The sequence below is a fragment of the Camellia sinensis genome, chromosome 13 (genome assembly GCF_055761805.1).
Source record: "Camellia sinensis isolate YWXY chromosome 13, ASM5576180v1, whole genome shotgun sequence".
NCBI lineage: Eukaryota > Viridiplantae > Streptophyta > Magnoliopsida > Ericales > Theaceae > Camellia > Camellia sinensis.
The window spans coordinates 45,717,859-45,736,470 of record NC_138973.1 but is presented as its reverse complement, the minus strand read 5'-3'; the positions used below and the strand labels follow the sequence as shown (position 1 = coordinate 45,736,470).

The 18,612-nt window shown below is 29.2% G+C and overlaps 1 pseudogene across 1 annotated transcript; it reads left to right on the top strand.

Moving 5' to 3' along the window:
* The first annotated feature begins 1,040 nt into the window (after positions 1–1,040).
* Positions 1,041–16,621, top strand: LOC114266463 (transmembrane 9 superfamily member 3 pseudogene; annotated as a pseudogene). Its single transcript, XR_014347869.1, has 3 exons — positions 1,041–1,085; positions 14,927–14,995; positions 15,934–16,621. The product of XR_014347869.1 is annotated as a transmembrane 9 superfamily member 3 pseudogene (transcript).
* Positions 16,622–18,612: the final 1,991 nt, after the last annotated feature.

Below are 18,612 nucleotides of genomic sequence, written 5' to 3'. Positions count from 1 at the left end.
CATATTTTAGTCAAAAAATTAAAAAAATATTAAAAAAATCTATTCCCAAACGAGACCTAAATATGCGTTTTATTTGATTTAAAATTGTGAAGTTCGTAAATTTAACGGGAGTGTTATATTTTTTAAATATGGAATTTACAATTACGAGCTAATGAAATAGTAAGTATTGTTGAAGCACTCTATTTTTGCGTGAATAAATTTATTTTCATGGCCAAGAGACTTTAGGTACCTTTCATTGATCACACCCCTACCCCAGCTTATAAGCCACGTTTATTTAGCGAATTAGGTTAGATGAGATTATTAGTGAGAGAATTGTTAGTAAAAGGATTATTGATGTGTGAATTGTTAGTGAGAAGATTAAATAAAAGTGTGTTTATTTTGATGATAGTGTGAGAAATGGTTAGTGATGAGATTGCTAAATTATTTTTATATAAAATAAATAAATAAATTATTTCTATATTAAAAAAAATTAAAACAAATAGGAGCACTTGGTAAAAAAAAAAATTAAAATAATAAATTTTTTATATAAAAGAGACTCAATCCTCTCATTATTTTTCTAATCCCACCTAAAATTCACCCAAACTAATCCCTATATAAAGGGGATTACTAAGTGCCATTTTGGCAACAACAACAAAAAGCTGCGTTTTGGCAACAGCTCAAAAACACCAAACCATCCCACTGCGTTTTCAATCTCATTTGGAAAGACCCAAAAAAGCAACACCCAAATTTATCAAACTACCCTCTGAAACATTTTAATTAATTAATTCAAAAATTAAAAAGTAAAGATATTTTGGTTATTTTGAAGTGATGTGACACTTTTAAAAAATATTAAACCAAAAATAAAAAGTCAGTTTTTTACCAACTTTTCAAATCACTTTAAAAAAAGTCAAAAAATTTGATAAAAAGTCAAAAATTAACTTTTTACCAATTTCTGAAAACACCCCTAAACCTCCTTCACTACTAATCCTATCATATTGTGTTGCGTCCAAACAAAAATTTGGTGAATCCCACAAATTGCCATTCCAAATCCCCAAACAAATATGGCGATAGTTTCTAGGGGTCAACTCAGTTTGGAGTTTTCAAATGTAGTTTTATTTTATTTTTTTTTTATATATTTTTTTTTGTATTTTAAATAATTTTTTGAAGTATTTTAATTTTGTTTAATTTTTAGATCTACTTAATCTTAATATACTTAAAAAATATATAATTTATACAAAAATCTTCAAAAAAAATTAATTGAATACAACAAAATACGAAAATATATTGAATTTTTATATTTTTTTGTATTTAGTGATTTTTTATAAAAAAAATCACAAATTTATACTTTTTAAGTGTAGGTACAAAATAAAAAAAAAATTTGTGTAAAATATTTAAAAAAATCACCAAATAAAAAAACATAAAAATAAAAAAACTCAATTTTTTAAAAAGTAGGTTAAACCAAACAAAAACATTCAAAATTTAAAGAATGATAGACTAGAGGATCCAAATTCTCGATTCTCTCCTCCATGATATGTATCAAACAAATCAACAAAAGAAAAAAAATATATAATTAGTTATTTTCATATTGTTTTTCATTGTTTTTTAGATTTTAAATTTCTAAAAAAAAAAAACACAAAAGTAATGATGAAATAAAAATAAATTTTGATCATTGACTCCTCAATTAGAAGTATATCGTTTAGTTAACCACTGATTAATTAATCTAACTCTTAAATCATAATTTTTAATTAAGATTAATAATAGACCTTCCATTTAAAAGTCTTTAAGGATGGTTGATTTAACAGAAGTTAAATTTATTTTTTGTTTTTGATAATTGATAGGAGGGGAAAAATAAAAGTGGAAGGTACATTACACAAACAGGTAAGATTCTAACCACAAAAAAATAAATAAAGAAACACCTCATTCTTAAAACAATATATGGTCTTTAACACAAATTATATATATATATATATATATATTGCTAGCATATCCCAATTTAATTTAAACATTTTCAAACTTGAATTTTAACTTTTTCTGTACACAAGTATTACAATGATTTTATATATTATCTCATATGTTATACTTGCATTAGTTGAATAAATTCGTCTCTCATGTTTGTTAGTGTTGGAAAAAAATAGTTTTTTTTGGTGACTTTAATTAAATATTAAAGTGAGTCCCAACCATCTATTGTATTGGGTCTAAATAGGTCTAGATACTTTGCAATGAGATCTATACACCACAAATAGTATAGCCAAAACCATTAAAAATTGAATGAGAAATTACCCCATGAAGTTAGAGCATCTCCAATGCACTAGGCATATAATACTTGTTAGTTAAAATACCTAGCATGATTCACTTTTTTCAATTCCAATGCACTAGGCATATGATTAGGCATTTTGGCTCAACTCATTTTCACTAGCTACATGTAGCTAGCCTTCAACGCTAGGCAAAATGTATTCAATCATTAGGATCATTTCCCTCCATCTTTAGTATTTGGATAAATAGCTAAAATAAAGAGCATGGTTGGAGTAAAAACATAAAACAGTTGATAGGCAAAATAAAATATATACTTTATAGTAATATTCAGATAGGTAAAATGCCTACTACCGTTGGAGATGCTCTTAGTTTCATGGAGGAGTTAATGAGGTTTGTAACTTCTGCCTTTATTGCAGAGTTTAATAGTGCATTAATGAGGTTTGTAACTCCTGCCTTTCTTACAGAGTTTAATAGTGCATTAATGGCCTATACATATATAAATTGAGACTCTCCTGTCAAGTCTTCAACACAGAAATTGTTTCTTCCATTCTTTAGTCAGTTTGCCAAAAAGTTCCTACTGTGAGAGAGTGCTGCCACTGTTTTTGTTTGCTAAGCTAGACAGAGAGTGCTTCTGCCGTAGCTGGTTTTTGACCGTCGTATCCTAGGAGACAGATGCCGGGATTCCTCAAGCACTCGACCTGTGAGGCGGCAAAATCTATTTTAAGGAAACTGCTACCGTGCAGGCTTCAATTTGGTTTTTATATCATTTTATTGTTTTGTGTATTTCTGTTGAAATTTAGTTGTAATTATCAGTATATGTTTTGGTATATAATTTTGATTTCTTCATAAATCTATTTGATTAATTTTACAATTTGAACAACAGTTAGTTCTAATACCATATAATTTGAACACAAATTGAACATAACTTTTTTTACATGAGATGAGTCTTGCTATTTTTATAAGTCTCACATATATTTAAGAAAATTGTGTCTAATATTATAATAAACTTTTATATAAATGAAAGAATTGGCAACATAATAGATTAAGGGTAAATTATATTGACACCCCTTGAGGTTTCTATTTAATATAAATCTTCCCTCATATTTGCAAAAATTATATTTTCCTCCTTGAAGTTTGTAATCTCATTACAAATTTTTTCTAGATTGTTGATGTCTTTCTAAATGACCATCTTGTCATTTTTCCTATTATTTCTTCTTCCTATTATCATAACTATATTCTACAACTTTTCATCATTAAATTCTACCTGAATATATTCATATTGAGTGATGATATACAAATAGAAATTTTATACAGAAATTTTCAAACACAATAATATAACTTAATAGTGACATTTTACTTTAAAACAAAACATTTATAAACATGTTTATATTTACAACAATATCACTGTCACTATCACAATCACAATATTTTTACGATATATTTTGTATAAATTTTTATATATGAATATAATTTTTCATTTTTATTTCCACCATTATATCTAGATTAGATCAATTTAATCTAGATAAATTTAAAAAGTATAAAATTTGTACAAAATTTTTAAAAAATCATTGAATATAACAAAATAAGATAATGTATTGAATTTTTATATTTTTAAATTTTTTTATTCAGCGAATTTAAAAAAAAATCACAAAATATTATACTTCTTAAGTATATTTAGATTAGGTGTATCTAAAAAAATAAGAATTGCTTAAAATATTAAAAAAATTCATTAAAAATAAAAAATACAAAAACAAGAAAAATAAAAAACTTAATTTTTTGTGTGAGTTAAACCAAAGAAAATGATATTATTATTTTTCATGAAATAACAAGAATAAAATATCTGTATTATTTTATTATTTTATACGTATAAAGGCGAAGAAGCAGATATGTCATTTTAATCTGACATAAGTATAAGTTTTCAAATGTGTGGGGAGATCTATATTAAACAGAAACTTCAAAGGGTGTCAGTGTAATTTACCCATAGATTTAAATATGATATATAAATGTGTTGGTTTTAAAATAGGTTTGACTTTTTTCAAGTTGTCATTTTAATTTGATAGAGCGTTTAGTCTTAGTAGGTTTATTTTGGAACTAATTTTGGTAATTTAAACCGTTCATTTTTTAAGACTTGTTAAATAAAATATTTATGCCAAAAAGCGAGATGATTGAATATCGATAGTTATACGTTTCAATCATATTTGTTTTTAAAAAACGGAGGACAAATATATTTTCAAGAATGGCTATCCATTTTTTGTGATATAAATTTGATTCAAATATATAGTGACTGATGTCCGATTATTTTGATTTTTTACATAAATATTTTATTTAACGTGTTCTAAAAAGTGAACGATTTAGATCATCAAAATTGATTCCAAAAAGAACTTACCAAATCCAAACACTCTCTCATGTTGAGATGTCCATATGAGAGAAACCCAAACCTTTTAAAATTAAGGAAGACGTATGTATAGGTCCTAATAGGTAGACTAATTATCTAATAGGCTCTATAATAATTAATAATATTTTTCATCAAATACTATTAAAAAACATCACTAATTATTAATTTTCAGCCACAGTTTGAAATTTTTTATCACAAAAATATTATTAATTATATAAGTTTTAACGACAGTTTAAAAAAAAATCACTAATTTTTCATTTTCACCAACAATTTAAAAAAATTATCATAAAAAAGTCACTAATTATAAGTTTTAACCACAATTTATAAAAATTGTGACAAAAAAATCACTAATTATTAATTTTTAGTGACATGTAAAAACTTATTATAAAAAATTATTTTTAATTACGATTTTATTAAGAATTGATGAAAATTAAATTTTAATAGTAAAATTAATTGTTTAAGCATAAAAAATATAAGGGCAAATTACATATACCCCTCGAGGTTTGGCTAAATTACAAATATCTCCCTGAGGTTTGAGAAATTACAAATTTCTCCCTGAATGTTATATTTGCATAATAAATTAGGGGGCAATTTGTTATGAAATTTAAACCTTAGGGGACAAATTGTTATGAACATACAAACCTTAGGGGGCGGGATGTAATTTTCGAAACCTCAAGAGTATCTGTAAGTTAGCCAAATTTCAAGAGAGGTATATGTAATTTGACCAAAATATAAAAGGTGAAATAAGGTGAAAGTTGATTACTTCTACCATTAGAAAGTGGATTGGAGGAGAGACAAATGGAGGAGGGTCAAGAAGGTGAAGCGGACCCGTAGAGCTGTCGGCCACGAGGCCTTTTTTGCACAAACTCTCTCCTCTCTCTCTCTCTCTCTCTCTCTCTCTCTCTCCGTTTTCTTTTGTGTATGAGTATGATATAATTTTTTTTGAGCCCTTAAAACTCGGGGCTTTCAATTTTCAATTGGGTCTGTCTAGGGTTTTGATCATAAGTAGTCTTTTGGATGGTGTTGAGGATCAGCAGTCGTACAGTCATCATATTATTTTATTTTATTTTTTGATCGGGTAATCATCATATTATTTTATGGGTATTGTTTTCTAAAGTTATATCCTAATTTGTGGGAATATTTTAATTTCATAAGTTTATTTTGATATTAATTTCGGTAATTTAAATAATTTATTTTTTAGAATTCATTGAATAGAATATATATGTAAAAAATTAAAGTTATTGGACATTGGTAACTATATGTTTTAATCATATTTATTTTTAAAAAATGAATAACAGATATAATTTTAAAAATAATTATATATTTTTTGTAATACAAATTTAATTTAAATATATAACTACCGATATAAAATTATTTTAATTTTTTATATGAATATTCTACTCAATGAGTCGTACAAATTGCACGGTTTGGATTTCTCGAATCGGTTCTAAAATAGACTTATTAAATCCAAACGTTCTCCCAAATTGAGATGTCTAATTTGAGAGAAGTCAAATCAAACCCTTAGTTTATTAGTATTTATTATATAATATTTAAGGCTATGTTTGGGAAGAAAGGTTGGTAATTACTCTCTCTAATTTTTGTACATTATTTTTATAAAAAATTAAGAAATTAAGAAATTAACTAAAATAAACAATTTCAAAACATAGCCTTATTTGAGATTTGAAAGAAAAAAAAATATAAGTAATTTTTTAATTTTAGCATAATTACACTAATATTTTTTTAGTAATGTTAAAAAGGCTGAAAATTAATAATGTAAATAGTATAAAGACACTAGATAAATAAGAAAAATATACATTTTAGTATAAAGATATGATAATATTATTTTTTTTATCCATAGAATAATAAATAATTAATGAAAATAAACTAAAAATGTTATTTGAATTAAATTTTTAAGAGAGCCTAATTTAATTATGCTAAACCTGTTATTATGTTTTATATTTTCTCAAATTTTAAGAGAAGTTATTGTAATTTACCCTTATTATATTGAGGGATGTTTTGGAAATTCATTTTTTTAGTGAATTTTTTATTTTTATAAAAAAGATGTGTAAAAAATTAGAGAGACAAGTAGATTTTTTTTAATATGAATTTAATTTTTTGAAATAAGCGTGAGTACTTATGATAGGAAATAAAATCTTAAATGATTAAATTTAAAATAAATTAATAACTTATATACAATGGTCATGTTTGGTATAACTTATAACTTATTTTATTTTAAAAATTGGTGTTAGTATATTTGGTGTAATTTTTACTTATAGTTTATATAAAAATAATTTGAATAAAATAAAATAATTAAATATAGAAAAAAGTGTTTATTTTTTATTTTTTAATTATCGATTTTTAATACTTTTAACTTGAGCCTATTTTGAGAAGTTGGTTAAAAGTCAACTTTTTATCTTTTTTTTACATCACCTTTCTATTTTATTGCATATTTTTTCAAAAAAATATCAAAAAGCTTAAAATACAACTTTTATCCTACATTCAAAAATAGTCCAAAATATACAAATCATGCCCATTACTTCACTTCGTTAAAGTACAAATGTGATTCAAAGGATTTCGGATTTATTAAAGTTGAACTTGATTTTTATATGGATAATTTTTTTAATTAATTGTATAAAGTGAACAGTTTACATTATCAAAATAAACCTAAATTAGTTCGATAATGAAGTAATTTTACTATGAAGTTGAGATTTTCAACTTTAACAATCGATATTGGATGAATTTGATTTTTGCATAGATAATTTTCTTAATTTATTGTATAAGATAAATAATTATCAAAATAAATCTAAATTAGTTCAATAATGAATCAATTCAGACTCATTGTAAAGATCTTAAAATAAACAAGTACCCAACCCAATGACCCAATCTCAGAAAAGCACCCCAGTAATTTAGGCTCCCCCGGACCTTTTGCTTCTCTCTCTCTCTCTCTCTCTCTCTCGTGCATATTATCTCTCTAGTCCCTAACGGGACCGTGCGCGATATGATTCGAGTAGTTTTAACGTAAAATTATAAATTAAATGACAAATTAGTGAATTAATAATGACAAATTAGTGAATTAATAGATTGACAAATTATGATTTGAACGGTTTTTGACGGATTGATAGATTAAAAAATATTTTAATTAATTATCATATATTTACATAATATATAATATTAATTTATATAATATTTTTTAGATATATAACATAAAGTAATTTTACATAATATGTTTCATATATATAACCACTCATTTGTAATAAATTTCATATCTTAAATCTCTCGCACATTTATTTTTATATTAATATTTCATTAGAAGTTAAAAAATATATATGTATTAACTATAGCGGAGGGGAACGGTTCGATTGACGGATTATAAATTTTAAAATTTAAATTGCGATTAGCAATTAAAACGATACAAATTAGGAAAATGAGTGGGAGCACTAATTAGTGCTCCCACGAATGATGTGGCAGTAGGTCTCACCATGAATGATTTGATATTTTGGTCTTGGTGTTGTATTTTTTTTCTTTTTTTATTGAGTGTCATGTCATTAGTGGTCTTTTTAGAGCTCCAAAATTAGTGGTCTCTATCATTGTTGTACAAATTAATATAAATTAATACAATTTTAACAAATTAAATGATATTTTACACAGCTATAATCTCTACTATTGTTTTTTTTTTTTTTTTGTTATTAAACATTATCTCCCTACGTTGACGTCATGAGAATTGACAAGCAACTCCAAGGGGTTAATTACCCCTTCAAAAGAGAGACAAATGGCAGTCAGAAAGAGCCAAATATGACTCTCCCAATAGCTATTGCCCCTGCGAACACAACCCAACCTTGTTGACTTGCTAATTTGACCCGATCCGCCCCCTCTCCCTCCTTGTAATATCCACCTACTCCCACCAACTCTCTGCTGCTCATACCATATCCCCCCACCTCTCCATAACATCATGAAAAATATTTTAGATTATTAAAAAAAAATAATTATAATTTGAACTATAATAGTCAAATATAATAAATGTTGATTTTTAAATATAGAGTTTAACTTTCTTATTATATCATTGTAGTTAAATTTACAAATTTAAATTGTTGATATATAATATCATCCTCATGCTCTCTTGTTACAATTCTTTAAAATAAATTTGTAGTCCTGTAATGATAATTTGAAATTTTAAACTAATAGTTATCATTTGATTTGAAAATCCACTTAATTGGGCATATTTTTATTTAATCAAGCTAGTATCTCAAGCGACTCGATCGACCTAAATGAAGTTTGGGTTGAACTTAGGCTTATGGTTTCAAACCCTGCCTGTTGAACATGAACTCGTTATACAATACTAAAATAAAAATAAAAAAATTTGAAATATCAACCCATAAGACAAGGTTTGCTAGCTTGATTGTTAGTCTAAATGAATCCCATTAAACAAGATTTGTGTTTAAGGTTTTAGCCGATGGGTTGAGCTGACCCCATACCAACCCTTATAGTTTAAACCATCCTTAAATCATACACTTAATTGTGTTTTTGAGTTTAAATCATACAAATTATTATGAAAGAATGTAAATTTGTATGTAAAGTTTCTCTCTATGCTCTCTCTCCACGTGTGAGAACTTTGTATGTAAACTCTATTTGATAAAGGAAACATTATTTGTTGCTTTTACTATACTTATGTCTAAGAATTTAAAAATAAAAAATAGCAAACACAAAAGAAGGGGGGGACAACTTGTCCCTCTTCACGGGCTTGAAACCGCAAGAAGAGGAGGCTACACCCTTCACAACTACATACTTTCTGGTCTTGATGCATTTTGTCTCTGAAAAAAATACACACAGATAATATTTGTGTGGTGTCGTTCGGTAACATTTACGTTTTCAGTTTTCTGTTTATATTTATAAAAATTTAAAAAACTTAAATAAAAATTTGTTTGGTAAATTTTTGATTTATAAATCAGTGGTCTCAGTTTATAAATTTGGCCAAAAAATGTAAACTCAAAAAATGTGTTTCTGTTTTGAGTTTTGAGTTTTTTTTTTTTTACCACCCAACACTAGCCACCACCCGCTACCATTTTCCACCACCGTCTACTGCCACCACCACCTGCCACCACCACTCACCCCCCACTTGCCACCACCACCCACCACCGCCCACCTGTCACCCACCAGCTACCACCCACCTGCCACCCACTTGCCACCACTCACCTGCCACCCACTCGCCACCATTACCCACCCCTCGCCACCACCACCACCACCACCGCCGCCACCACCACCATCACCACCACTACCCACCTGCCATCCACCTGCCACCAACCGCCACCCGCCACTACCATCCACTGCCCGCCACCACCACTCACCACCCACCTGCTACCACCATCCACCACCCGCCACCACCACCTACCACCCAGCACCACCACCACCATCACCCACTTGCTACCACCCACCACCCGCTACCGTCACCCATCCACCCACCACCACCTGCCACCACCCGCCATCCACCACCCACCTGCTGCTACCGCCACCCGCCACCACCACCACCACCACCACCACCACCCACTCGCTACCACCCACCACCGTCACCCACCCACCCGCCACCACCACCACCACCCACTCGCTACTACCCACCACCCGCCACCGTCACCTATCCACCCACCACCACCACTTGCCACCTACCCGCCACCACTGCCCATCCGCCATCACCCACCATCACCCGTCATTCGCCACCCATCTGCCACCACCACCCACCACCCACCACCCGCTACCGTCCACCACCACCACCCACCTGTCACCACCCACCACCACCTGCTACCCACCACCCACTGTCACCACTTTCCACCACCGTCTTCCGCCGCCACTTGCCACCACTTGCCATTTCTCACTCTTTTTTATATTTTTAAAATTTTTAAAACATTTTGTCAATTACCAAATGTGTTTGTAGTTTATGTTTTTCTAAAAATAAACAAAAACTAGTTTATAAAATTTTTGTAAATATAAACTGAAAATGTAAACGTTACCAAACAGACCAACGCAATGTATTTATAATTTTATTTTTAAAATTTTGAATGATTTCATGATTAAAGAGTGATTTGATGAATAAAGAAAATTTATTTACCAATTTTGAACAATTTGACGAATGAAAAAAATCAATTAAAAAATCATTCAGAATGTTTAGTTATGTGAAAAACATTTTTGAAGAAAAAAAAATTGTGACAATATTCAAACCAAACGAGCTATATGCTTTATAATATATATATATACACACCCATAAACTAACTGTAGGTGCACATACTATGCGTGTACAAATAGGGGTTAGTTTTCGAAAATTGATTAGCATTTAACTAGTGGATGTGTCATGTTAATTTATTCATTCAATTAGCAATTCTATGTATATTTTTGAAAATAAAAAACGCAACAAAAATTTTAAAAATTGCCCAAAATTCTTTACTAAAATATTTTGTACTCCTATCTCAATTCAATCATAATTGTTAGATAATACAAAAATTTTGAAACACGAAAATCTCAATATATGATAAAACAATTGTGCATAAATTAAAACAGATAGTTTGGAAAAAAATTTGGAATAGAAAACCTCAACCTAACGGTTTGTTTATTGGTTGAACCGTATTATCTAATATTTATGTAATCTAATGCTTGTGATAAATAATTAGGTTTGCAATCATAAGCATATGACTTATTATACATATTATACACACACACCCACACACACACCCACACATATCTCATCCTCATAGATTGTTTTTGAAAAATCTATAATATTTACTAATGAAAACAAGTTTTTTAATGAATTCATAAAAGAGCATGTACTTTACGAATAAAAAACTCTAAAACATGTAACTTATGTCACCACAACTTCCTATTTAATATATAGTTTTTGAAAAATAAAATTAACAGATAAATATGCATATTCTTAGTGTACAATAACGAGCAATCTCTATATCCCTCCTCAGACAACTTCCAATGTATCCAAAAAAAAAAAAAAATTATGCTTTCTTTTTTTGTTTTATTTTGTTTTGTTTTGTTTTGTTTTTTTCATATCCAAGAACCATGTCCGAAGTAAAGTTCATTAAAACATAGAGGGTTCAACTATGAAATGCGATAGAGAAGACAATTGTCCTTATCTTCGTCTAAATTGACTATTTCAAATAATTGAGACCATTTAGCTCCTTGTGATTGCTAATTCGTCATTTTCTGCCATATAAAATTAACATTATCTTCTTGACAATCTCGATGACAACACAATCCTCAACCTATACTACTAGTCTTCGGACCCAAATGATATAATTAACTACCCCTAAATGTATGCTTAAATCCAAATAGGTGTTGACTTAGCACATGAACTTTACTTGACCACGGAGAAATTTGTAAATGTACCAAACACACACGTATTAATACTCAACACTAAAAGGAAAGAAACTATTTGTTAGTCTAACCATAAATGATTATTTATTTATTTAGTTGATTTCAAAACATAACTATATCTACAAAACCCAAAAGTATGTGAACCCTGTATTTATATTAATTGTTTTAATATGATATTGATTAGTAGAGTTGTTATCTTGGATTTTAAAACAACTACTTTTATTTTCTATGTATATCTTTTCAATATATCTTTGATTATGAAATTGATATAAGAGAAAATAAACCTCGTATTTGCTCCTTTTAGCTCAATGATCACCACTTCCTTAATTTTTTAGACACATTATCCATTATCTAAATATTATATTCCTAACTATAAAAAATATATATTATATTTCAAAGAAAACTTGAAAGACTTGCTTGGATCTTGCTCCTACAAGGTATAATATAATATTTTTATTTATTATTATAGTTATTGTGGAATATATAATTATATGAATGTAATGTAATTAAAGTATCTCCATATTAAGAATTATTTAACTACAATGTAATTAAATATACACCACTCACTCACAAACGCAATCTCATTACACTTAATATATATCATTGACATAGGAACATTTGGATTAAAAATACATATATAGCATAAAGGTCAATTAATATTAGAATATATATGCAAAAGGTCAAATATTCTTTGAATGAAAATGAAGGGTGTTGATGATTTTTAATATAAATAACTAGGTGGGTTTCTGCAGCAAATTGCCAGATTAAAAAATATACATATATATATATATATATATTAGATTCACTATTTTATAAACTTCTAATGATAAAAGACATCAAATAAACACTGAAAATGATAAGAGGGAAGAAATTCATAATTGAGGAGTACTAGAGGTGATAATTAATGAAAATTGTGGATTTGTATTATTAAAAAGAAGGGTTAATTATCTTTTTAGTTTCCGAAGTATGTTATTTGCATGATTTTGGACCAAATATTTAAATTGAGTCAAGTAAGCCCCCAGTGTACAAAAAGAGTTTTGGTTTGGTTTACAAATGTGACTCTTGTCTGTTGATGTTTGTTTAAAGAAGGGGTAAATGTGAAAATTCAAACAAATAATTACACCTTTATTCCTCAAAGTAGGCAATCTATGTCATTTTTGTCCATAATGTTTAAACTATGTCAATTTATTTCCCAATATATAAAATTGTTTCAATTTAATCCCTCAACTTAATCTTGTCTGTCTATTTGAACTTGAAGTAAAAGGTGAAAACCATAAATACATATCATCAAAAAGGGAAGGAAAAAAAAAAAAAAAGCCAACATTTTTGGAGGAAAATATTTTTACCAATACAAGAAAATATATTTTTTTATGACAACTTTTTGAGATGTAAAAAAAATGTCATCCAAAGCTTACTTTTTACAATGAAATGAGATTCTCATTGACAATTTGGTTTGACACGAAAAATATTTTTCTTCCAATATGTCATTCAATATATTTTGATATACAAATAACACACTACAACAAAAGTAACCTATGGTGACGAAAAGTAGTGAAGAAAATAAATTTCGTCACTAAATAAGAATAATCCGTGACGAATTATAAAATTTTGTCACATATAATAAAAAAATAAAAATAATAGGTGACGAAATTTATTTTTGTCAACAAATATTTATTTTTAGGTGAGGAAAAATTAATTTTTGTCATTGAAAGTTTTCCCACTAATTTTTTTTGGTGGCGCCAAAATTTTGAGACTTTTGGTGAGAAAAAAATTTGTCACAAATTATAAAATTATTAGTGAGGAATATATTTTCGTCACCAATAATTTTGTATATATATTTTTTTTTTAGAAACTTGATTTTTAATATTTTAAGACCATTTGGTGAGAAATATATTTTTGTCATTAATAATTTTTAATATTTTGAGACTTTTTAGTGAGGAAAAATTATTTTGCCACTAATTTGGGAGGAAAAACTTTGACATATTGGGCGGTAATGGAAAAAAATAGACTACTAACTTTTTTTTCCTTTTCATTTTTGTTTATCAATTTTCCACTCTCTCTCTCTCTCTCTCTCTGTCTCTCACCCAAAACAAAACACAAGTTAATTAGCTCTCTAAGTAATTATGGTGACAAAAAACAATGAATAAAATAAATTTCGTCACTAAATAAGAATAATTCGTGACGAATTAAAATTTTTTGTCACATATAATAAAAAAATAAAAATAATAGGTGACGAAATTTATTTTTGTCAATAAATACTTCTTTTTAGGTGAAAAAAAAATTAAATTTCGTCACCAAAGATTTTCCTCCTAATATTTTTGGGTGACACCAAAATTTTGAGACCTTCAGTGACAAAACAAATTTGTCACCAATTATAAAATTATTAGTGATGAGTATATTTTCGTCACCAATAATTTTAAATATTTTTTTTAAAAAAAATTAATTTTAAATATTTTAAAATTATTTGATAAGAAATATACTTTTATCGTCAATAATTTTCATATTTTGAAATTTTTAGTGATTTTATCACCACTTTTAAAGGAAGAACTTTGAGATTTTGCCGTAATGAAAAAAATAACCCTACTAATTCCCTCCCGTTTTTGGTGCTTCAGTTTTCTCTCATCCACTACTAAAAAAATGCTGAATCTGAGGGAAATTGATCGACTCTCTCTCACTTCTCTCTAAACCCCAATCTCTCTCAATCGATCTCTCTCGATCGGTCGATTGCAACGATCTGAAATTATCTGAGTTTCTGGTCCTAATCTCTCTCAACCGATCGATTGCAATGATCTGAATTTCTGGTGCGAAGTGGAGGTCTCGCAGTGCCTCCTCGAAGCTTCTCACTGTAACGATCTGAAAACTACGTTTGATTGCATCTCCGATCGGTTCATCGATGTCAACTTCGTCGACGCTGTGTGCTTGATGGTTTGAAAGGCTCTTACATCTGGGATTGCAGGCTATACTGCAGCCTCTTTCTATTGCCAGCTGGAAGGAATAAATTGGGTATGTGGCCTTGGATTCTGCTTCTAACTTTTATTATGATTTTGTGTAGATTTAGTGCCAAGACTCATGAGTTCCTGTCTCCAAGTTTTGGAGACTTTGTATAGCCTCATTTCTTGTAGTTGTTTCTTGTTTTAGTACCTTTATAATATATTGGCTTTAAGGTTGTTTGTTCTTTAACATTTGAATATATAGAACCTGTTCTACTTGGAATTAAAGAATTAGAGAACTAGGGCTTTCATGAAATAAAAGTGCTCCCCTCTGTTCTGCCATTTGAAAATATTGTATTCTTATAAAGTATGTGCTTACATTGTGTTTTTTGACCAATCAAGTGGTTGATGTTTTTCTCTTTCACACACACTTGCAGAGAGTTTGGATTTTTGTATTGGTGTATCTGAGAGAGAAGTTTGATATCTTGAAAAATGCAAATTTAAGAAAAATTTTATTGTAATACACTTTTGTACAACTTCAGTTGGTACCATGGAAAAGCTTATAAAAAAAATGGTTAGTAGGGAAATCTACTTTTGCATTGTCTAGTTAAGAAAGATGTAATTTTTTTTTTGTAGGTTTCTTTTAAACATTACCTGGGACGATGAAAGTAGAGTAGCCATTCCTACTGATTTTTAAAAATGGGGTCTGGTTACTTCATGTTGGAGTGAATAATATGAAATTCATCACATGCATATACTGTCTAGCTAATAATAAACTTAAATTGTCGGAAATGATCAAAATTCAATTCTCTTTTTTTCTTTTGGGAGTTGTTTTGAAATGGGACAACAATAATATATTCTTCACCCAATCAATGTGGTGCATGATGGAAGTACCATCATGATGATCAGAGAGATGTAGACAATTGGGATTTCTGCTATTTTTTGATTTTCCCTTGTTCTACTTTTGTGCATATCAAATGCTGATCTAATTTTTAATCCCTGACTTCGTAGGTGAGAAATTTGTTTTTGACTGGAAGCCTGTTTTGCGGACCTCTGCATGTCACATTCTGTTTCCTCAACACTGTTGTAATTTTTTACAATGCCACAGCAGCACTGCCATTTGTTACCATTGTGGTGATAGTTTTCATATGAACTTTTGTCACATCACCTTTGCTAGTGTTGGGTGGTATCGCAGGAAAGAATAGCACAGTTGAGTTTCAAGCTTCTGTTCGCACCACAAAATATCCTAGAGAGATCCCGCCATTGCCTTGGTATCATGGAGCACTTCCTCAGATGGCAATGGCTGGGTTTTTGCCTTTCAGTGCAATCTATATTGAACTCTATTACATATTCGTGAGTGTTTGGGTCACAAGATTTACACTATATACAACATCTTATTTATAGTCCTCATCATTCTCCTAATTGTTACTGGTTTCATCACTGTGGCTTTGACATATTTTCAACTTGTTGTTGAAGACCATGAGTGGTGGTGGAGGTATGTGTGCAGTTCCCTGGTTTATATTATTTATTTATTCTGCTCAGTGAAATATTTCTCATGCTTTGAAAGATTCTGTTAAGTGGTGATGCTTTTTTCTTGTCTGGTATATTTTTCTGATGATCATTTTTCCATAGGTGATTATATTGTAGGGATTATCATTTTTATTGCATATTTTCTAATGATCAATTGCAGCTACAAATATTGTCACCTCTATTGTTTGATTTTGGTGTTTGTGTTCAAATGGTTGCTTGGTATAGTTTTTTTGCATGTAAACAGTATTTTTCAATTCATTAGGTGTCCATGTCACTTGTTCTGCAACAAATCATGTTGACTACTTTGTTAAAATTGAACAAAGTCCTCCTGAAGTTCATGCTAATGTAGCAAAAACTTTAAGTGATATAACTCGTAATGCCTCGTCAACTCTTGCTGCTAAACTTTCTAGCCTAAGGTTTGTAGGGTTTTTGTTTTGATATCTCCTTCTAACTAGTTTTTGGTCTCTTGCTGGTTTTAATTGGCTAGAAACCCACCAAATGGTTCTGATATTTTTATTTTTTTGCAGTTTTGTTGCTAGGATATTTGATCATGCACTGGAAGACTCAATTTCAAAATTGGGCCTTGTCCACTCTTGTTTTGCAACAAATCATGTTGACTACTTTGTTAAAATTGAACAAGGTCATCCTGAAGTTCATGCTAATGCAGCAGAGACTTTAAGTGCTATAACTCGTAATGCCTCGTCAACTCTTGCAGCTAAACTTTCTTGCCCAAGGTTTGTAGGGTTTTGATTTTGATATCTCCTTGTAACTAGTTGTTGGTCTCTTGCTGGTTTTAATTGGATAGAAACCCACCAAATGGTTCTGATATTTTTATTTTTTTTTCAGTTTTGTTGCTAGGATATTTGATCATGCACTGGAAGACTCAATTTCAAAATTGGGCCTTGTCCACTCTTTATCTGTATGTGTATATTTGTTGGTGCAATGCTGCCCAAGCTTGGTAAGTGTGTCATAAAATTTGTGTAAGGTTTTTTCTACCTTATGTTAAATTTGTTCCTCTACCACTTCAGATGCTTAGAATATGAATTTAAGGCTATAGCCTGTGCACAGATTGGATGTTTATGTACTTGTCTTAAATGGGAAACGTTTTCCCCTTTCTTTGTTTTGAAACTGATATTTCTGAGTTCCTTTTCTTTGGTTTGAGGTTACTTTGCTTTGTTCTGTGTAATATCATGAGCTCATTTGTTATGATAGACCATCTGCATTCTATTGATGTGAATTGGTGGTGGAAAATACTCCTATTGACTGATGTACATTGCTTATGCTAATGTTAGAATATGGAATGATGATGAATACTGGCAAAGTTACTGAATTAGTGATGAATCCTATCAATAAAATGTGTTCTATAGAGTGTCCACTTGTTCTTAACTCTTCAGTGTAAATGGAAAATCGAAAAAATATGTGGACTTTTATATAATCCTCCACTAGTGTAAATGGAAAATCGAAAAAATATGTGGACTTTTATAGAATCCCATTAGTAGAATGTGTTCTACATAAAGGCCACCTATTCTTAAATCCCCAGTGTAAATGAAAAAGTTTGTATATACATATTGCCTAGGTTGTTAGACTTTGGTTGTTTGTTATGACTATCAAACCTAAACAATATTCTCACCTATTTAATTAAGTCTTGACTTGATGAGATTGAGTCTAAGACTAAGCTTCGAAACAGAGAAGGAGACTAGTGAATAGAAAGCAATAGTAGTAGGGAAAGAAGCAGCAGTTGCAGCAATTGAGGAATTCTTTTATTCGTGTTGCTTTATCATCAAGGATCACCTCAATTATTTAAAGTTTTGGATTGTTATGTGCATTTCTACTAAATTGGTTCATAAAATAAAATTATTTATATATGAGTTTTGATGTAATTCATAATATATTAATATTTTTCTTGTTTATTTTTTTTGCAGATTGATTTTTGATAATGTTTGGAAGCATACTTGCAAATCAAGATCAAGTGTTGATTTTTTTTTTCCTGAACTGATACTTAGTTCTAGTTTTAAACCTAGTCGAGTGTTATTTATTTACTTGTGGACTTCACGTTAGTTCATTTGGAATTTGCTGTTTGCTGTGATGGTTTTATTTATTTTACTTAATGGATTAATATTAAATTTGTTTGATGGATATATTTTCATTTATAATATAAAT